At 43.6% G+C, this 22686-nt stretch overlaps 1 protein-coding gene across 4 annotated transcripts in view; it reads right to left on the reverse strand.

Moving 5' to 3' along the window:
- The window catches only part of LOC133119046 (caldesmon, smooth muscle-like), a 68309-nt gene that overhangs the window by 29257 nt on the left and 16366 nt on the right, over positions 1–22686 (reverse strand). For 2 of the 4 annotated variants that reach the window (XM_061229436.1, XM_061229432.1), the window contains exons 2-3: positions 2115–2248; positions 882–992 (exon numbers count right to left, since the gene is read on the reverse strand). The gene's annotated coding sequence lies outside the window, so the exon portion shown is untranslated. Of the gene's footprint in view, positions 1–881; positions 993–1165; positions 1388–2114; positions 2249–22686 lie in introns of those variants that run through there. The other 2 variants (XM_061229434.1, XM_061229433.1) reach the window with 2 other exon arrangements.

Consider the following 22686-nt stretch of genomic DNA (forward strand, 5'->3'; position numbering starts at 1 on the left):
GTAAAGTTTGTGACGGATATTAATGCTTCCTGGAGCGTGACCTTCAGAAACTCCTCCCCCTCATTCCCCTACGGCATCGTTAGCAGATGACAATGACCTCGTTTAATGGCGCTAATTAAACATTTCTGCTCTGCCTCATTTGCTTACAGGCTCCACAAAAGCAACATAGTCATTTATTTCAATCAAAATTATTGTCAAAGCATATTTATAAATAAATAAAAATAAGCATTTAGCAGAAGCTCTTATCCAGAGCGACGTACAACAAAGTGCAGATCAAACAAGTGTGAAGAGGACCCTAGAGGAGTCCTAGCGTGACCATACAGATACGGTTGGAACCTTTTCAACTTACGAAATAGCATACCACAGTTGGCAGCTAGAATACCCCGAGTACAACAATACAATATCTAATACAATACAACAATATCTATATGTAAATATACAAGGCTAATCATGGTGGTGAGGAAGGGAGGGAAAGGTGCAGCCTGAAGAGATGAGTCTTCAGTCTGCGTTTGAAAGAGGTCAGAGACTCTGCTGTTCTGACATCCACAGGAAGGTCATTCCACCACCGTGGGGCCAGAACAGACAGCAGTCCTGTTCTATTGGCTTACACACGTGACAATTGCCACAGCAATATTAATACAGTTATATATTTAAAATGGAAAAATGGTTGTCATTTATCAGGCACCTTTATCCAAAGTGCTGTACAATCGATGCTTCTCATTCACCCATTCATACACACACTCACACACCAACGGTGATTGGCTGCCACACGAGGCACCAACCAGCTAATCAGGAGCCAATATTGCCCCTTTAAACAGACATTCCTATCAAAAAAGTGACTTACAAATATATAACACAGCAAGGCTAAATACAGAACTTACTGGAAGGGTCAGATGTCACCCAATGGAAGCCACCTTGGGATTGAGCCAACGGCAACAACTCTACTCATGTTGGTACTAGTCGTAGAGTAGTCTAGTTGTGTTGTTGCTCTTCTAAAATAAATGTAGACATTAAAGTTAAGCAGGTAAGGTCATTCAGATGAGGACACGTTAGTCTGACAGTATTTAAGAAACTCTTTCCCATGCAAAACAATACATAGACTTAGTTACAGATGTGCAATTAGAAATGCAATTTGACTTCGAGAGTCTAAAGAGCAGAACCAAACCTCCCCGTCAGAATAGTCGAATCCGAACAGCGCCGGGGCTGCGGTGCGTTTAAAAAATGCGCGATGACAAAAGCTGTGAAATAATCAGCGGCGTGTCTGCGGGAATTCATCGGAGGCAGCGGCGTGACTAACGCGCCTTCTCGTGTTTACGAGAGATAAGAGCTAAATTACCGCGAGCTGCCAGGGCTGAATAATGGCCAAATTAGGCAGAAAACTCGTCGAACGTCATCTTTAAAAATAACAAACAGAACGCGTTTAAATGGAAGTTTTAAATTTACGGCCTGTGTACGGCTGCAGATTAGCAGGCTACAGACGGAGAGGTGGGATGACGGAGGTGGTGTTTTTTATGTTTTTGTTCGATGTGAAGTGACTCAAGTTGGATTAATATTTGCGGCGATGCACCTGTGGACCCCTGCTGTGCTCCGCCCACAAACACGCCCATTAGCTAAACTGAAACAAACAGCCAGAAGGCGGGATTGTTGTTGTTAGCCGATCAAACTTTTACAAACAAAATGTTTCAGAAAACGTGTCCAAACATCTGGGTGATTTGTTAAGAATCCCGAACATTTTGAGCGGTTGGCTAGCGCTGCTTAAATTCCACCTTCAAGCGTTGAGTTTTCCAGCCCAGCTGGGTGGGTCGTGATTGGCTGTAGCATCGCCAAGGGAGGGGAGATTTAAGTAGGTGGGTTTGTCCTTGCCTTTTTGCTGCCGGTTCCAACTGCAAAGAAATGCACCCCAACAGAGCCAGCTTGTGGAAAAACTGAAATTATTCCCAACCTAAAGGTGGTGGGACGCCAGAACTATGCATCATTATGAGAGTGAGGATGAGGGATTTGGATTACAATGGGATTCATGAGTAAGGCATCCAAGATCTCACATCTTACACACACACACACACCACTGCTTTTCACGGCCAAAATAATGGAGTAAAACCAAAAAACAGCATTACCTCACAAGAAGATTGTTCTGGGCTCAAGTGGAGTGGAGTTTGCATGTTCTCCCCATCGTCCATGACCAAAGTAGGAGGATATCGACTGCAGTCGGTCCCTGGGCACTGCACTGCGGCTGCCCACTGCTCCTAAGCTAGAATGGGTCAAATGCAGAGGACAAATTACCCCACGGGGTGAATAACAATAACAGTCGCACACGCTTGCCAAATGTTTGCAATTGAGGAGCACTCTGCTTGTCACTGGCTCTCCTGTAGTGCTGTGGGGCCTGCAAAAGAACGTGAACTAATGTCACTATTATCTCGGTTCTTTTCGATAACCCCAACAAGCTCTCCACACGCAGGCTGTCGACGGCTTACAGGAGGAACACGGCGGCACTGTGCTGTAGGGTTCTAAAATTACACCGAAAAGAGAAAATAGTTGCGAAAGGACGGAGACTGAATGAAATCATTTAAAAGATGATTAACCCACGTTAAAATCTTCAGCTATAATCTACCTTGGCGTGGAACGAGATGACGCAATGACGTTCAAGTTTGTGTCAAAACGCAAAACGGTCCTTATCTTCCGAAGCCAGACGAATATTGTAAAAGGTCCACTTGATTCATGTTTAGACAGTACACACACACACACACACACACACACACACACACATATACATGCCCGCACACACAAGCACACATACCCGTTGCAACCAAACTTGTCCTTCTAGACAGCGAAGAGTAAATTTCAGCAATATGCTATTGCATTCACACAGCATGCTTCTAAAAGTTATTTCTTTGCAATTGTTGGTTGTTCCAATTTCCTCATTTGTACGGGGGTCAGATTGGGTTAGATTAGATAATACTGACATAAAATTGTCTACTGCAGAAATGTTCTGACCTGCAGACAACACAGTACTACAGGAGATCCAATTACTATTTTACACCCTACATGCCACACAGTACTACAGGACAGCCAGTGACTATTTTACACCCAAAAAGCCACATACTGTCATACTACACAAGAGCCAGTGACTATTTTACAGCCTACAGTTTACACAGTACTACAGGAGAGTCAGTGATCATTTTACACCATACAGTTCACACAGTACTACAGGAGAGTCAGCGACTATTTTACACCCAACACTACACACAGTTCTACAGGAGAGCCGGTGACTATTTTACACTCAAGCCACACTGTCAAACGACATGGGTCAGTGACTATTCTACACCCTACGTGCCACACAGTACTACAGGAGAGCTCTAGTTCGGAGGGTGAAAGGTCAGAAGCGCTCTGGGAGAGAGGGAACATGGGAGAGCAGCGATGTGTGGGGCCCGAAAAGGGAAGGGGCGGGTAACGGGCCCGCTCCGCTCCAGACGCTCCCTTCATATGCTAATGCGCCCGATTCTCCCCGTCTATCCCAGCCCCCGGAACCCAAATCTGCGATCTGCGATAAGGTTTCCATGGCGACCGACTCCTTGCCTGGCAGAGGCGTGGGGGGGGGGGGGGCAATGAATAATTTACAGACCCCAGCAACCCCCGGAGATAAGAGTCTTGGCGCCGCGCTGCGAGATCAGAGCTTCATCTTCCTATGACGGGTGACCCGCGCGGCCAGGAGCATGATGGGTAATTTAACCAGCCGGGGGGGGGGGGGGGGCGTGACCGCGAGGAGGGCAGAAGCTGCCTTTTCAGTTCACAAACTGATTCGGAGGGGAAATTCCCCACGTGTGTGTGTGCGCGCGCGCGAGTGTCTGTTTTGTGTCTGTGTGTCTTTGTGCAAGACGACCATCAACAGACTACGCTTCAAAAAGCATCTCAAATGTCAGAATGAAGTTTTCTACTTTCAAGTTCGACAGTCGCGACATAAAAAAAACAGCCGTTTAGACGCTGTAAGACTGGTGTAGGTGCTGGCTTCAGTCACACACCTGATTCTACCAATCAACCATTAGAGCCGTTGCTAAGCACCCTGATCAGTAGAACCAGGTGTGTAACAGCCTGCACCCACGCCGGCCCTTTCAGTGTAAGACTGAGGATCCCTGTGGTAAGAGAAGGGGGTGTTAAGTGTGCTCGGTCACTGTACGTTGGGAATTACAAACGCAAGGAGACAGCCAGCCCGCTGAAACGCTTGGCCAAATCTATTCTGGTTGGAACTGTTTTGACGGTAAATAGACGGTGTGTGAGAACATGTTTCCCTAACCTCGCGCTGAACCTTCCCTGACCCCCCCGGAGGGTTCCGGAATGGCTGGGCCCGGTCGCCCTGCATCGTTTCCCTTGGCAACCCCCCCCCCCCCCCCTTCCATGACAGAGGCGGGAACAAGCAGAGAGAACATTCCGGACCCAGATCTTTGATCTGCTACTACTACTGCCCGTTTCAAATGTGCAGCTGCTGGTTGTTATGGAGATAACTTTTTATTTCTATTTTATTTTATTTTAAAGGAGAGTGGACAGCCTGGCCACCACATTTGTTTTCTTTTTATTCAGTGTTTGAGAGAGAGAGAGAGCGAGCGAGAGAGAGAGAGAGAGTTTAATAACCTTCATTGCTCAATTTATGAGGGTTTAAGGGCCTTATGGTGGCTACACTGGGGCTGGAACCAGCAACCTTCCGTGTCTCAGTCACGCAACCTTAGCCACGAGGCCACAGGCCCCGCCAGGGCAGCTAGTGTGGCTTCGTTAGGCCTGCGGGATTGTGGGAAGGGTCCCCACCCTCGTGAACCAGGGCTGTCGCTAACAAGCGAGGCAACGACCCTCCAAAGCTCCCGAAACACAAGCAGAAAACCCCCCTCCCAAAAAAAAATCTTCCCAGAGTCACGGGAGAACGGCCCCTTTCAGAGCCCCTGTTTCGGTTGGCGGTCATCTCTGGTTCAAAGGGGCGCTATCGCGCAGCGTGGGCGATAAGCGGGACTCTGTTCGCCCGAAACAGAAGCGTAGTATACTGGGAGGAGGCCGTACGGCGGCTAATGGAGTCAGCACACTGGCGGCTTTCAGGTGAGAAAGGAGCCGCTTCCATTAGCTTCCAAGAGCCCCGCCGCGCGGGGGGGGGGGGGTCGCCATGGAAACACTCACTGTTCAGTCCCGCCCTCCGACCGCGGTTGGTCGAACCGACCGGTTCATGCGCGCGGGTCCTCCCAGAGCCTATCATTCTCAGCCGAGTCGCAACAATTCATAAACCCACGCGACCTCAAAAAAACATTATTAGTATTTGTAAGGGTCATTTTCTTAATTGGCTCTTAATTGACAATGTGTGTTAACATAAAGACAATCGCATGATTACAAATAACCTTTTAGTGATAATCTTTATTACTATTAGACCACTTTCTGAATTAAGTGCTTACTAGGAGTCTTTCTCGGTCTCTCTCCCAGCAGACAGACAGCCTTTGACCTTAATGTCTCTGCTTCTCAGCTAGCACATTCTGGTCTTACAGAAAGGTCAACAAGGGGTATTCAGAAGACAAAATACTGATAAATGTTAGCGGCCAGCTTCATGTCTTTTTGTTTTGGTAAAGCCCCCCCCTTCTGGAGAAGTGTGTATAAGAGTCTGACTATGTCTGATTCAAATCAGAAAGCCGGTAAGCTTTCTCACTTTCTGTTATCTTTGCAAATAAATACGAAAGTTAAACTCAAGTATAGCTACCGTTGTTTTTACTGGGATCTGTTTCATCAGACGATGCTCACCTGTGAAATGTTAAAAAGGGCATTTTTCCATAACATATGATTTATACATTTTGTTCTTTATCTGACACTGATCAGATGCTTTTCTCCAAAGTGGTGCGTCATAATTGCATACTATTTCATGTGTGTATGTGCGTGTCAGAGGAAGGGGAGAGTGTGTGATGTGGTCTTGTTTGTGAAGAGTGTCATTCTGTTATTCTTCCACACAAGCCCTTTTCAGCACATTCAGCACATTAAGTGAGAAAAAGCATTTATTAGGCCAAACCAGCTAAAAACAAAGGCACTCCAAAAATGTCAAAACATGACGGAAGACTAACATTTCTGTGGGTGTTTTTTGTACTTTAAAAAAAAAAATTTGTTTTCAAGGCCTGGTTCTACCTGCAGAAGAAGGAAGTGAGGCTTACGTGATGTGGGCCGCCCACAAACGCAAACGAAAGCTTGTCTGCGTTTTACTGGCATCTGAATTCAGGCCTGCCCGCTGGCTCGGTCTGACGGCCCCGCTAAAACCTTCCCGCAGTCTGAGCGAACGAAAGACGAGCAACCGTACCGCGGTCGCCAAAATGACTGTTCCCCTCTCGCGCGCCAGAACCGTGACGGATTCTGTGAAAGACACCCACGTTCTCGAATGACTGGAGAAAATGGCGTTTCTTCGACGCCGGCCTCGGTTTCACTCATTCTGACACAAACATGTCGCCCCGAAGAATCTGCAACTGTTTACTTTCAGAGAGACTTCTATGAATGGAAGCACTGAGAATTGTGATTCACCGCCAGTATTCGGAATATCAATTCTGAAAAACCTCTGCAAACCCCGGTTTGCCGTAGACCTGCCAGAGAAACGGTGAACCGATGCAAACTCAAATTAAAATGGCTGTGTGTGTGAAATTGAGAGGGTGCGCATAAGTCCATGCCGGATTTATGTACTTGTTTGTGTACACATGTGAGTGTGTGTGTGTGTGTGTGTGTTTGTGTGTGTGTGAGAAAGTGTGTGCACATCAGTACATGAGGAATTGTTTCCATTTATTGTTTATCGTTTGTGTGCATGTGAGACTGTATGTGTTCATGAGACTGGGTTTGTGTATGCGGGTGCGTGCGTGGTGTGTGTGTGTGTGTGTGTGTGTGTGTGTGTGAGAGAGAAATTGCACACATCAGTACATGAGAAACTGTTTATCTTTTGTTCATCGTTTGTGTGCATGTGAGATTGTATATGTGTTCCTGAGAGACTGGGTTTCTGTATGTGCGAGTGTGTTTGTGTGTGTGTGTGAGAAAGTGTGTGCACATCAGTACATGAGGAATTGTTTCCATTTATTGTTTATCGTTTGTGTGCATGCGAGACTATGTGTTCATGAGAGACTGGGTTTGTGTATGCGTGTGCGTGTGTGCGTGTGTGTGTGTGGTAGGTGTGTGTGTGTGGGTGTGTGTGTGTGTGTCTAACACACTCTACTCTGAAACTCTGCACACTAGATGGCAGTGCTGATTGGCTGAGGGTGGATGAAGTCTCACTGTTTGTAATGAGGACACTTCAGTTTCACTGCTCTGCCATAGTTAACACGACATCAAAAAATCTCCAAACAGCATGGTGAGTGAGGAAACCTTTACAGCTTTAAGAACTTTTGTTTTTTTACAATTACACAGGATTTTCAAGCTTTCGTGAGTGTTTTTTATAATAATAATAATAATAATAATAATAATAATAATAATAATAAAAATAATAATAATAAAAAATAATAATAATAATAATAATAATAATAATGACTTATTTCTGAAGCACAAAAGCACTGTACAGTACAAAAATATGTTTGAAGTTCTACATTTGAAAGTCTAAATTATCAATTTAGCTATAACTGGGCCATACCAGTTTAATATAAGAGAAACCACATTTTCTAACTTTAAATTATCCTGCATATATACGCTAATCTGTGTGATGCAGGCTGTATGTATATGTATATATATATATATATATATATATAAATAAAACATGGATTTCTCTGTTTAAATGGTAAATTTTGTATTAAATTCAGGGGTGTCAGGGTTTCCAATGTGTCCAGGGCTTAAATTGTCAGCCAACTGAAATTAAACCACAGAAAACCAGCAGACACTGCGGCCCTGCAGGACTGGAGTTAAACCAGCAGACACTGCGGCCCTCCAGGACTGGAGTTAAACCAGCAGACACTGCGGCCCTCCAGGACTGGAGTTAAACCAGCAGACACTGCGGCCCTCCAGGACTGGAGTTAAACCAGCAGACACTGTGGCCCTCCAGGACTGGAGTCAAACCTTATCAAATGCTATCCTGAATGCAAGGGTTACAGATGCTCGTGTACTTCTAGACCGCATGTTACTCTGTGATATGACCAGGTCACAAAAGGTTGAAAATACATTTACCTGCAATAGGACTGGTGAGCTGAACTCAGAGTCAGTGGGCGTGTTCTTGTTTGACTGTCATTCCGGCAAGCCGCATTCCGATTGGTTCGCTCAGACCAGCAACCCATTAGCAAAAACAGCTTTGTCTGTCCCTATAAAAACAAAAACACTCACCGTTTCCATAATAAACATTTTATCATGGAAACAGTTTATGCAACCAAGCCTATTCTGAAACCCCACTTCTTAGATATTCTTAGAAATTTTTGCATTAATTGAAAATTTGATACTTATTGCATACAAGCATAAAACAATAATGGTACAAAGTCAGTCCATTTCCAATCTGTCACTTAGCTGCATGTACTTCATGCTGAGCAAATACAAAAAAAGTAATGCGATCGAATTAGATGCAATCAAATTAAAAGCTTATCAAAATGTAATCGTCATTAAATCATTTAATAAATATTATGTCATTCAATTGGTTTGGCACGCTGAACTGCTGTTCAGTTCCACTTCCAGAAGAAAAATAAATATTTACATCTTAATGTTCATTATATGAATGGGTTTTAATTAATTCTATTTAAAGATGAAATATCATGCTTATTAAAATTTACATTTTTATTAATTACTTAGAAGACACTCAGTTTGCACATAACTGTTAGTCTCATTTCTTTTTTACCATTGTGATGACTTGATGCTTTTAATGTTATTATAATATTATAAGATTTATTGGTTACCTTTTTTGCACTGAATTACTGTACCACGGCTGGCACATATCCCTGCTATTAATTAATAATTGTAAAGGCAAGAGATGATTTACAATCGTAATTACATTATTACCCAGGAGGCAAAGCACGTCATCTTTGTCAAAAGGTTTTTATGATTTGACTGATTAGGTGCAAGAAAAAAAACAAAAAAAACAATCTGTACACACACAATAATATAACAACACTGAAGTCATGCTAACTGAATACATGAACTAACACGCACAATAAAATGAATTCTCACCCGATGGAGGATACAATGACTGTAAAGCAATAGCAGAAGAACATTGTCCATTTTGGTTCGTAACGACACACGCAACAATCAAATGGCAAAACAAAGAGACCGCAAACACCGTTTAACAAACCAGTTTGATCTCGAATTGTTCTATGGCCTCTGCCTTGACAACAAGACTTTTCATGTACTAAAAACAATCGATCGACAACTCGGTAAAAACAGCTTAAAAAAAAAAAAAAAACTGCTTTCTATTAATCATATGAAATTTACCAGCCTCCATTTTGTCTTCAAGTCATCAGGTTAAGACCTGAAACTGCTTTGGTTGCTTTCCGCCTGGCATGGTTTCTAGTGCCTGTATGTATTTTACATCTCTAGTTTATGACTCAGAAGTATGGAATAACTGAGTTTCATAGTTTTAACAACCTCCGCTCCTCAAACGTTAGGCTTGTTTTTCTGAGACAATTTCCCTTGAGTTTTGTTTCTAAATAATGGTCATAACATCCCATAATCATCCACAACAAACATAATTGATTATTGGTTATACAGCCAGTAATTATAAAACTAATTATACAACGTTTGTAACAAAAATGCAGTAAGGAAAAAGGATATGTGAAGATTTATTTACTCTTGAAAAACAGGTTATAATGCATTATAATGCACTCATTGTGCCTTCATGAATGCTGTATTGGAGAAACTTCAAGTCGTCTTTGTGTTTTTACCTGCTTCGGCATGAGCTAAATACCTTCCATAAGAGTTTTGCATACGTGCTGAATTTCACTGACCTATTTTTCCACTCCATTTCTGAATCTTGTTTCAATCTTGCTATGTTTTATTTGGTTCTATCATTTTCATTTGGCAATGTTGTAATTACGAAGCAAAATCATAGAAACCATTTTCATTTCAGAAATGAGCTAAATATTTGCTCAGTTTTTCCAGGTAATTGAATTCAAAACTGTGCAGAGCAGCAACCCCGTCACTCTCTGTGCAAGCTTTCGGCCGTTCAACCCGGAAACAGAAAAATTCCATCCGCTCGAGAAACCGATAGCACCGCTGTTGGCCTCGGATTTTGCTCAAACCATTTCCTAATTTTCACTTTGATGTCAGCTTTGTCGTTTGCCCGTTGGCTACAAAATGGTCTCTTCAGCGGTTATACGAGAAGTGACTGGTTAAATATGTCATTGTTATTGGATTCAAATCCTTTACTGCGCTCAACTGACCTTGCGTGTTGCAACTGGGCAGCCTGTAGCTTTCCCAACAAAGTCCTTCTAGTTCAGGCTCCTGAGGTGGTAGAAATGATAAAAACAGTAGAAGACAGGCCCAATCACACCTAACTGGTTGGAAAACAATGGAGATTAGCTCCACCAATCATGGTGTATGTTGACAATAACCGAAATGACCACAACAACAACAGCGTGTACTGGCTGGCAATACTTCTGGAATCCCTGCAGACATTACCAGGAAGCAGCCAGGAAGCAGCCAGAAAGTATCCAATCACCTTTGGCGTTGTTCTGTTGGTTCTCTCCAACGTGCTCTGTGTTTTGCGGCGCTCCCTCGGTTTTGTGACATCACAAGGCCCACTTTATTATCCCGATTGGACGCGTGCACTCCAGAAGGGAGTGAGTGCAAACACACAGCAATGCACCGAAGTTCAGCGGAGAGGCCTGAGACAGGACTGCCGACATCCGTACCACTCACTCATTATCTGCACCGTACTCAAACCGCAGTGCATGTGACAAGATCAGAGAAGAGACAGATAACCTGATCGCTTGGCTCGCCTCGCTGGAATATCACCCCCTTATCCTTACGATCTTCCAAAAACGGTAAAAGCACACTGATAATATCTCTTCAAAGTAATATTACTAGGATTGAAGGGCTACACGCAGGCATTACCACGGGTCTGTGGAGCAATATTGCGGTTATACTGTCAGTCTGCAGCACGGACAGTCCGTTGACAGAAACGAATGTGTCCCGCTAAAGTACTTTGCTGCTTATTTTTGCGACCGTATATTTGACAGGAGAAGGTGCAAGCAAGCAAGCAGGCCCTGTAGGAGGAATGGTTTACCTTCTTGACTTGTTGATACCGTTTAAAAGTGTGATCCTCGCCCTCCCATTTCGGCTAATAGCCCATCCCCTCCCAGCGGATCGAGTTGCCTCCTTTCGCAAATGAGAAGAGGACCGCGGCTGAAGCCACAGGTGGCTGAATATTTCATTGTGTTTGGCGGGCGATTAGGTTCCGATTAGCATCTCGTCCTCGATAATGAAGCGTCGAGCGTGCGGCTGAGATGTCCTGCTCCGTGAGGCCTGAGCGCTCGTGCGTGGAGAGAGATCCAAACCCAGCAGCCATACAGCCGAGAATCCAACAGGATCGACTCCACAGACCCACAGAGAGACCCTCTTAGACCCACAGAGAGACCCTCTTAGACCCACAGAGAGACCCTCCTAGACCCACAGAGAGACCCTCCTAGACCCACAGAGAGACCCTCCTAGACCCACAGAGAGACCCTCCTAGACCCACAGAGAGACCCTCTTAGACCCACAGAGACCCTCTTAGACCCACAGAGAGACCCTCTTAGACTCACAGAGAGACCCTCCTAGACCCACAGAGAGACCCTCTTAGACCCACAGAGAGACCCTCTTAGACCCACAGAGAGACCCTCTTAGACCCACAGAGAGACCCTCTTAGACCCACAGAGAGACCCTCTTAGACCCACAGAGAGACCCTCTTAGACCCACAGAGACCCTCCTAGACCCACAGAGAGACCCTCTTAGACCCACAGAGAGACCCTCTTAGACCCACAGAGAGACCCTCCTAGACCCACAGAGAGACCCTCCTAGACCCACAGAGACCCTCCTAGACGCAGAGAGACCCTCCTAGATGCACAGAGACCCTCCTAGATGCACAGAGAGACCCTCCTAGACCCACAGAGACCCTCCTAGACCCACAGAGACCCTCCTAGACGCACAGAGAGACCCTCCTAGATGCACAGAGACCCTCCTAGATGCACAGAGAGACCCTCGTAGACTCAGAGAGAGACCCTCGTAGACCCACACAGAGACCCTCCTAGACGCAGAGACCCTCCTAGACCCACAGAGAGACCCTCGTAGACCCACAGAGAGACCCTCCTAGATGCACAGAGACCCTCCTAGACGCACAGAGAGACCCTCCTAGACACACAGAGAGACCCTCCTAGATGCACAGAGACCCTCCTAGACACACAGAGAGACCCTCGTAGACCCACAGAGAGACCCTCCTAGATGCACACAGAGACCCTCGTAGACTCAGAGAGACCCTCGTAGACCCACAGAGAGACCCTCCTAGACACACAGAGAGACCTCCGAAGACTTCAGATTGTTCACAACCTGACAAAGCTACAACTTAGATTCAATCAACATTTACTCTTTACTGCCAATTCATAACTGACTGCAGGAGGTGTGCTGCAAGTGAGTCAATTTTTTTAAAAATATCTGAAAATATACGAATGAGTGTCCAATAGTCAGTGTGTGTGTGTGTGTTCATGTGCATGCAGTGTGTGTATGTCCCTGAGCATAATGAAAGCACATCAGGCTCACAGTTAAACATCAGAATTGCCCTACTTTTGCCTTCCAAAAGTATGGCAATTGTCGAGTGAACAGAAGAGCGTCCTCGCAATTTCGGCGATATACTTAAGGCTACGTACTCAAGACGGCCGAGAAAGCAAGACAATTAGCTTTTATTAAATGATACACTGCGTATAATAGGGTTTTGCCGTTTTGCAGAAACAGCAGATTTAGTGTTAGTCGAGTCCCCCCCCCCCCCCAGCCACAACACCACAGGAAGTGCCCATGGTCTGCTGGTCACAGCGAATAACTCTAATCACACCCTCTCATCTTGAAAATCTGCCTCTCACACATTCCGATAATGCTGAGAAAGTACCGTTTTCACTGCACACTCAAGTTCCTTCACCAAACGAGTGTGAACTAGATCGCACAAAAACCCTTTTGATCGAGGGCGCCGAAATTCACTCAAAAGGTTTTTCCGAAAAGAGCCGATTCCTGAAAGCAAACGGACCGATGCCAAGAGCCCAAAACGACCGGCTTCTTTATCCAAAATTAGTCACGTTAAGATTTATATGTACTTACACTTGCATCTACAAGTACAGCTTCAACACGCAGGTCTGCCTGCACGAGCGAAAAAGGCAGATTTCTCTGCAGTGATGATAATTTCCCAGGTGAAACTTTATCCATTCATATGATTCTGGAGGTAAAAATACTCACAATGTGACTGACACAGGCACACACACACATTACAAATACAAACATGTATACATCTAAAACTTTGCACACACACACACACACACACACACACACACACATTACAAATACAAACATGTATACATCTAAAACTTTCCACACGCACACACACACACACACACACACACACACACACAATACAAGAAATGTTGTAAACATTCCAATGTGTCACTGTGTGGGGAATACAATTACAAGTAATATAATAGAAAAGGTTAAATATTCTGCTTCTTTGGGAACATTTTTGCATGACGTTCTTCACTTGCGCAATCTTACAGTGGTGTGAAAAAGTGTTTGCCCCCTTCCTGGTTTCTTTTTTTTTTTTTTTTTTGCATGTTTGTCACACTTAAATGTTTCAGATCATCAAACAAATTTAAATTAGTCAAAGACATCACAAGTAAACACAAAATGCAGTTTTTAAATGAAGGTTTTTATTATTAAGGGAGAAAAGAAATCCAAACCTACATGGCCGTGTGAAAAAGTGCCCCTTTTTGGAAGGTGTGTGTCCCATTACATCTGGCGTAAAAGTAACACCGCATTTCAGAAGAAGAACATCATACCAACAGTAAAATATGGTGTTTTGCTGCTTCAGGACCTGGAAGACTTGCTGTGATAAATGGAACCATGAATTCTGCTGTCTACCAAAAAATCCTGAAGGAGAATGTCCGGCCATCTGTTCGTGACCCCAAGCTGAAACGAACTTGGGTTCTGCAGCAGGACAATAATCCAAAACACACCAGCAAGTCCACCTCTGAATGGCTGAAGAAAAACAAAATGAAGACTTTGGAGCGGCCTAGTCAAAGTCCTGACCTGAATTCTATTGAGATGCTGTGGCATGACCTTAAAAAGGCGGTTCATGCTCAAAAACCCTCCAATGTGGCTGAATTACAACAATTCTGCAAAGATGAGAGGGCCAAAATTCCTCCGCAGCGCTGTAAGAGACTCACTGCAAGTTATTGCAAACGCTTGATTGCAGTTGTTGCTGCTAAGGGTGGCCCAACCAGTTATTAGGTTTAGGGGGCAATCACTTTTTCACACAGGGCCATGTAGGTTTGGATTTTTTTTTCTCCCTTAATAATAAAAACCTTCATTTAAAAACTGCATTTTGTGTTTACTTGTGTTGTCTTTGACTAATATTTAAATTTGTTTGATGATCTGAAACATTTAAGTGTGACAAACATGCAAAAATATAAGAAATCAGGAAGGGGGCAAACACTTTTTCACACCACTGTAAGAATGTAGCTTGAAATATCTGTGCTGGGTTTCATTTTCTTTTGCAGAAGGTTTCATGATGACATGGCGGTCAATTCTGCTGTTGTTGATGACTATTTATTTACCCGTAAACTGTCATTTCAACAATAAGGAAGCGCAAATAAAGAAAGACCTGATAAACAGGAAAGAGCAGGTCTTGAGAGCAGGTCTTGAGAGAAGGTTCACCATATGCTAAGCTCACATCATAAATCCTCCCTTTTACATAAATGATATACAAATCTTATCCAAAAAGGGTCGATATGGGCGTTTACATTTTAGTCTGGCACTAAGACAGCTGATTGTCTAACCATGTCCTCCAATCAAGACGTAGAGAAGTAGAATCAGGGATCTTAATTCATTCATTCATTCATTCATTCATTATCCTAACCCGCTTATCCTGAACAGGGTCGCAGGGGGGCTGGAGCCTATCCCAGCATACATTGGGCGGAATACACCCTGGACAGGTTGCCAGTCCATCGTAGGGCACACACACCATTCACTCACACACTCATACCTATGGGCAATTTAGACTCTCCAATCAGCCTAACCTGCATGTCTTTGGACTGTGGGAGGAAACCGGAGTACCCGGAGGAAACCCACACGGGTAGAACATGCAAACTCCACACAGAGGGGCCCCGGCCGACGGGGATTCGAACCCAGGACCTCCTTGCTGTGAGGCGGCAGTGGTACCCACTGCACCATCCGTGCTGCAGAGGGGTCTTAATGCTGGGATAAAACACACCCACACTGGCCCTTTTGGACACCCCTGATCTAGATATTCTACATTTAGACATAATAAACAAAACAAAATAGAAATTAATCAGAGAAATTAAGAAAATAAACACAGCAAATACAAATACATGTGCAACCAAAAGAATACATGCGAATATATCAATTATTGTTATCTGATAATGCAGTACATTTTGAAAAGTGCTGTGAAACATATTCAGCAGACCTCAGTTTGTGTACTAGAACCCCATCTAGTCAAAGGGTTCCTTATCATTTGTTCTGTCTGGGAGTTCACACTTCACACCTATGACTGAGGGTTCTGTAAAGAACTAGAAGTATATATAAATATATTTTCTCTCTTAAGCACCTTATTCATCTCAGTTTTTCATTTGATCAGTTTTAATCGCCCTTTTATGGGAGTGTTTGAAATTAATCACAAAAAGCACAGTTTGAACTTGGAACCGTTTCTCATTGTAGCATGCAAAGCTACAATGTGGCTTAAGAGGGGAAATGATCACTTTTCATGTTAGTGGGATTAACAAAAATTGACAGCTAGCTAAAATTCCGGAATTGCAGTTGTGGTTGAAACCAAAAGTGTTGGGGTGTGGGGGGGCAGGACTGACAGGACTGACTGACCCCACCCCCCCCCCCCACCTCACCTCAGGACCACCAAATGCCACCACAGTCATCAGCGCTCAGTCATCAGTTCCAAAAAAGGCGACACACGCACACTGCACTGTCCGGAAGCAACTCTCCTTCTCGCAAATATAAAAAGCAAAAAGAAAAAAGAAAAAAGAAAAAAAAGAAAAAAAAGGTGGTCTCGATTAAATCTACTTCTGCCTATGCCTTTGACTTCATTTTTTATTTTTTCATTTGCAGCTTCAGTTCAGCAATTGCCAGCTTGCCACACTAGGTATATGACTGAAATACATAAATACCTGAATAAATAAAAAATGTAAAGGACAAATAATGAGTGAACTTTAACCGAAACCCTAAGGTGAAGAGCACACCGATAAAAAAAAAAATTTAAAAAAAAGATTTTACACTCCTTCTAAGGCTGTTCATAGTGGCATATGTCAAAAACAGCCGAGGACGGAAATATCTTTGCGTACAACATCAAAGAGTCGTAAGTATGTTGCTGTTATGGCTGGCAGTAGTCATAAATGAACGGTAAAATGTCAGCGCAAAATGTCAGACCGCCGCAACAACTTTGACCGAATGTGATTACTAATGCGCAGCCCACGGCAAACAATCTCTCAACGTACAACGTTGTGTTCCACAAAGCTGCTGGTTAGACAAATACAAAACGGAAGTTATGGATACAAATGGTGTTGCCTTTAAGAATAGAATTTGGAGGTATTTTAAGAATGGATAAATTCACAGACACAAATTGCACCAACTTTCAACCACACATCTGATTATCAAAAGAGAGAAAATAATGATCAAATAGATGAGATTATATTAACCACTTTCTTTAAAATGGAGTCATTTTTCTTATACTCTCCTATTGTTAGTTACATTTATTTTTATTTTTGGGTTTTTTTTACAAATTCTGAAAAATGTGCATACGAAATACAGGGTATTGGCCTACTTTATTGCGACTATACTCTGTAGGCCAAGACCATTGAAAATGGTATATTCCTGAGTTGATCATAAAACACATCTTTCGAAAAAACAAAAAAAGAATAATGTGCCAAAACAAAAATCAGACTTTTGAAGAGCTGTTTCATAGACTCTCACAATACTGCTGAACTTCATGTGCCCGTTTTTAAGAAGAACTGTTTGGGTGGGTTTCTGAGCCTTTTAAACTGTTCTCTGTGTATGAACACGCACATTTCAGTAACGATAGTCAAATATATTATATATACACATTTACATTTTACCATTATGATTTAATGACTGAGTGCGTGATGCAATTCCAACCTGCGACCCAAAAAAGCTACAAGAAAAATACACGAATGAATACAATAAAAAAGATGCAAATTAAGAAAACTACGGTCTGTGTTATTAGATCAACTGCAGGCAGAACAAATAACAGTTATCCTTACATTCGCGTAAACGTACAGTATGTGGTTCAAACGATCAAGAGGCGTGTTTGTTCCGTGCTGATTGCATGCTTTTCTCTAAAGTGGTCTGCTATATACCAGCAGATAAAATTCACCCGCAAAGTAGGTCAACAGCAACTCGCTTCCTTCGTAATTGCGTGTAGTACAGTACAGGGCTAGACCCTAGTCTGGAGATCTGCTCGGCGCAAGGTAACCCCAGTCTCTAGCATCCCATCGTGCAGAACACGACCGAACTGCTATGAGCCCTTCTACGAAAGAAATTGTATATTTTCCAAGCTTGTTAAATGACGTTATTTAAGGGGACGTAATAAGGGGAAATGTAATAAACGAAAGTCGAGACGTTCTTTCATGAAATTATATTCGTTTTACCCGTAGAGTAGCCCAAGATGCTTTCCAAATCCAGGTAAGCGACCATATAACGACAAAATAATGGAAGGCTAAACTTAGCACATCCAAAAAGGTCCGAGGCACTTTTTCTGAGTTTTTGGATGAAAGGTATTTCCTAATAGAGCGTATCGAAAACTATAGCTAAGGCCAAGACGGCTTAAACAGGCCTTCAGAAGAAAGAACAACGATAACTATCGTTTTAATAACATTTAATAAATGTTAATAAACATAACTTAATTTTGCAACTCGGTGTCTGTCAACAAAGCACAAAGTAGGTTATAATTCATCGTTTACAGAGTTCATCTTAGGATTTCTAACTTCTGAAGAGAGCCACCAAATTCACATGGTGTTGAACTGTGAATGACAACTAAATGATCCGATGTATACACATGCGGAAATAATCAAGTGCGGCTATTGTACACGCTTCTGATTTTCACACCTCGTCCATTCTGATGGTCTGATAAGGGTCTCTCTACTATCGAAAATCTCACCACCAAAAACGGTCACATCGCTAAGCAACACTTACACAAAAAAAGTTGCTTGTGATGCGTTTATCAATTTTGGCAAGACAAGACGTTGCGATTTGTGTCAAACCATGTGAACAGTGTTCGGTTCTGAGAAGGAAAACACGAAAACAGAAAAGTCTATAGATTAATCACAATAAATATTGTTTTCAGAAATCGGTTTTGACCCTATCTCTCTGACTCAGGTAGTTTATGAAAAGTTTAATTTAAAAAAATAAAAAATAACGCACGTAATTCATTCGTTTGGGGAAAAAATTGGAGACTGGCCGTTTTTCAAAGGGAACCTGATTTTACGAAAATACCCAAGCGCGTTTTACACGCAGATGAATCCGAAGGAGCCCTATTCTCAGAATAGAACCATGACAGGCTCCACACAAGTAGCCCACGGATACGAGTCAAACCGAGAGAGCCCCACAAAAAGATTCGAAGAATTTTTGATCTGTCACACTTCTGGTGATTTTACCTGTCGAGCTTCAAAAATGAATAGTTGCACGATGGTGTTTTTTCTTTTCATTCTTAAAACCAGTTAAAAGGACCTCTAAGAATTGAAGCCGCACAGATACGAGGAATGCGCTGCTTTCGCACGAGGGCGAACCTTTGCTGTGACACCTTTCAGCCCAAACTGACAGCCCGACACGCGCTTTCTTTCAGTCAAAGAAAACCCCTTTACGGTAAAATATATATTTGTGCCTTCTCATACCCTTCTCACCGTGCATTCAAAATAAGAAAAGGACCTGACAAAAATATATTTAAAACGACAAGGTTCCTTTTGAATGAAAGCGGTACAGCTCCAAAATACATTTAACTTTTTTTTAGCCATTGCGTTACTGAGCTGTCAATCAAATGAACAGTTCACTCTCATTCTTAAATAGCTTATTTAGCACAAATTTTGCTTCACTGAATCATTTCTTCATCCTTAAACCGTATATGTAGCCACAATATGTAGATATATTCTTCTGGAAATTATATGGTAAATTGTAAATGGTTGGCATTTATATAGCGCCTTTATCCAAAGCGCGGTACAATTGATGCTTCTCATTCACCCATTCATACACACACTCACACACTGACGGTGATTGGCTGCCATGCAAGGCGGCTGCCATGCAAGGCACCGACCAGCTCGTCAGGAGCATTTGGGGGTTAGGTGTCTTGCTCAGGGACACTTCGACACAGCCCGGGCGGGAGATCGAACCGGCAACCCTCCAACTGCCAGACGACTGCTCTTACTGCCTGAGCCATGTCGCCCCTATATTTAAGGGAAAGTCATACAAATTTCTTTTGATATAAAATGTGTCTTTTTACAGAAAATAATATGTCCGTTGTGTAAGGGATATTCACTTCTGATTGGTAGCCCATGAACCAGAACTGATTGGTCAAAATGTGAATGATATGTTAACGGAATAATGGTCACCACCAAATCTTCCTGTAGTGGGCAGTATAATGACTGAAACTCATTGAAAATCCTGACAATTATTGAATTAAAAATAAATAAATAACAATAATTTTAAATAATAATAATAATAATAATAACAACAAATACAATTGTAAATATTCGTATAAATAAAAAAATACTGGTGAATATTCTACAAATTCAGGAAAGTTCTAAATATTTTAATTATATTTTGAAACATTTAGCATCATAATAAAACATTGGCCTTGAATAGTTATCTTGATCATAAATGCCACATTTTCAACAGATTGAATGTACAGCCCCGTTCATTGACTCCATGTGGAAGAAGTGGAATTTTTGGGCCTAAAGAATTGGGCTACTGAGTAATATTTTGCTTAAATGTGAGGTTAAGTAACTGTACTGTAGCTTAGGGAAGTGGCCGGGGTTCAGGCTCGTAGTCTATGGTTAAGCCTCACCATGGAAAGTCCAGATCATCGCTCAACCTGTCGTCCGAAATCGAAATCGAAATCGAAATACTCTCTCATCGGCTGGGGAAACACCTTGCCTGAAAGATGGCCCACTCCAACAGGGTTTGGGGTTTCCAGATCAAAGGCGGCGGCACCAGGGACTGGTCCAGCTGGCACGGTACAACAAAAAAAGAAAAAAGAAAAAAAGAAAACAACCCAGTCTGCCGGCAGCCATTTTGTTCTCTGAATGTAGGCTCCAGGCTCAGCACCTAGAGCTGAGGCACAGGAAGCTCCTTCTCCCCGCTGCAGGTCAGATGCATAAAGCTTCCCGGTGCCGTGTAACTGCCTCTTGAGTCCAGACGCACCGCGAATACAGAATTCCAAATATTCTCTGAGCTCGACTGATCTTGCCTGGCGCGGCTGAGCCAACCGAGGGGTAGGAGTGCGGTGAGATCACACAGTCGGGGGGGCGGGAACATCCGTGAAGGGCGCACCGTGAAGGAACTGCAGCGCTGTCCAAATACTTTCGCACCTCACTGTACGCCCTCTGCAGAGGTCCCCATCTGGGGGCGGGCCGTGTCTGATTCCCACCGTAATTTGAAATGTCCTGAAAAGCGAGTGCCGGGGTGGCGCACGGCTTAAAGCACTGGACCTCGATGCAGTTTCCACAGCACTGTGGGCAAGTGGAATAGATGGGCGACAATCGGCTACCTAATTCAGAGAAAAGGGAGAAAATCTGAAACAAAATTTTAGAAATGGACATTACATTACATTGAAGGCATTTGGCAGATGCTCTTATCCAGAGCGACGTGCAGTTGATTAGACTAAGCAGGAGACAGTCCTCCCCCGGAGCAATGCAGGGTTAGGGGCCTCGCTCTCAAGGGCCCGACGGCTGTGCGGATCTTATTGCGGCTACACCGGGATTCGAACCGCCGACCTTGCGGGTCCCAGTCATGTACCTTAACCACGACGCTACAGGCCGCCAAGAAAAGTCCTGAAACTGTAGCCGCTTTTCATATGCGAACCCCACTGCTGAATCGGGCAAGTAGACGACCGCAGTTCTCCTCCGAAACACTTGCCGTCGCCAGTTCGTTTCTTTTCAGACCGGGGACAACAGCTAAGCTCTCGCAGGGTGGAGTCGGAGGAAGACCTTTCATCCGCGGCTTTCTGGCGGTCGACCGCCAGAGGCGGGTCACTGGAGAGTGATGAAAGTTGTGTGCCCGTATTTCCTAGCGTTGAAGCCGTTATAAAAACAGAGAAAGGAACAAAACGCACAGTCCCCAAATAAATCCATACAATCCGCATGAAGAAGAGGGGCATTTACTGTGAATGAGCGGTTTGGGTGTCCGAATCAGATCAATACACAGAACAGCGTTCAGTTAGTTGGATTTAGCCAGCCAATCAGAACGCAGTCACTAAAACAGCCTGTTCTTGGCAAATGTCATGAGAGGCGCTGGCGAATGGACCAGGGAAGAGATCGTTTTCGGCCCTTAAAACCACGCAAAGCTTTTTATATTTGCCCACATACCGTATGTTCACAATGCCTTGATTCTATAGCCCATTTCATTTCAATATTTACGTTCACACACAAAACATACAGCGGCATACAAAAGTAGTGCACAAGCAGCTTGCAAGTTTTACCTGCGCAGATCACAGGATTCTGACCTCCGGAGCTCACAGGAGATTTACCTGCATAGCTCACAGTACTGCTTGTCCTGTGAGGGTCTGTAAATGAATTACCTACCAGTATTACACGCTGTTACACAATTACTTGCTGTACTGGCCACTCTCATACATCCATCCGATTCTTCTCATAATAAATTATTCATCGTTATGAAAAGATTGTTGACTTACAGCATGTTAAACCTGAGCAGTTCTCAGTGTATTGATGTCTTTGGTTAGGGGAAAGTAGAGGCAGAGGGCATAATCGCTAGCTATGCTACATCGTAGCCTGTTGTTGTCACACGCACCTAACGGCAGTTCAGGTCGCCCCCGACGATAATTCAAACGGGGTGAAGGCCAGCGGAGCGGACACACCACTCACTCCTGGTTATTAAGAGCCTGTATATTTGGGAAATAAACAGCCCCTTTTCAAGTCTCCCAGTAAACACGACCTAGTTGGCCCCGTTCCAACCAACAATTTCTGCTTCCCAGAGCATTCCCGGAAAGTTAGGGGTAAACGTTCCCAACGCGTAAATTTGTCTGGTTTCCTGTGTGTCCGTCGAAGGCTATTTTTAAGTGACAGGGAACAGTGCAGGAGCGGTCTACGGACGCCATTTTGTTTTGTTGCCCTAGTTAAAGAATTCAGATAGTGGATACTGAGAGGCAGAGCACTGTAAACATGCGTGTTACTGGCACGTTTTCTATTCAATGCAACGGAGAGACAAAGGTGAGTTTGAGAGTAAGGGAGAGTGAGAGAGAGACAGAGACAACAGCTCTATGGAATGTGAAACAAACATTACATTTCCAAA

Source organism: Conger conger, chromosome 19 (assembly GCF_963514075.1).
Source record: "Conger conger chromosome 19, fConCon1.1, whole genome shotgun sequence".
NCBI lineage: Eukaryota > Metazoa > Chordata > Actinopteri > Anguilliformes > Congridae > Conger > Conger conger.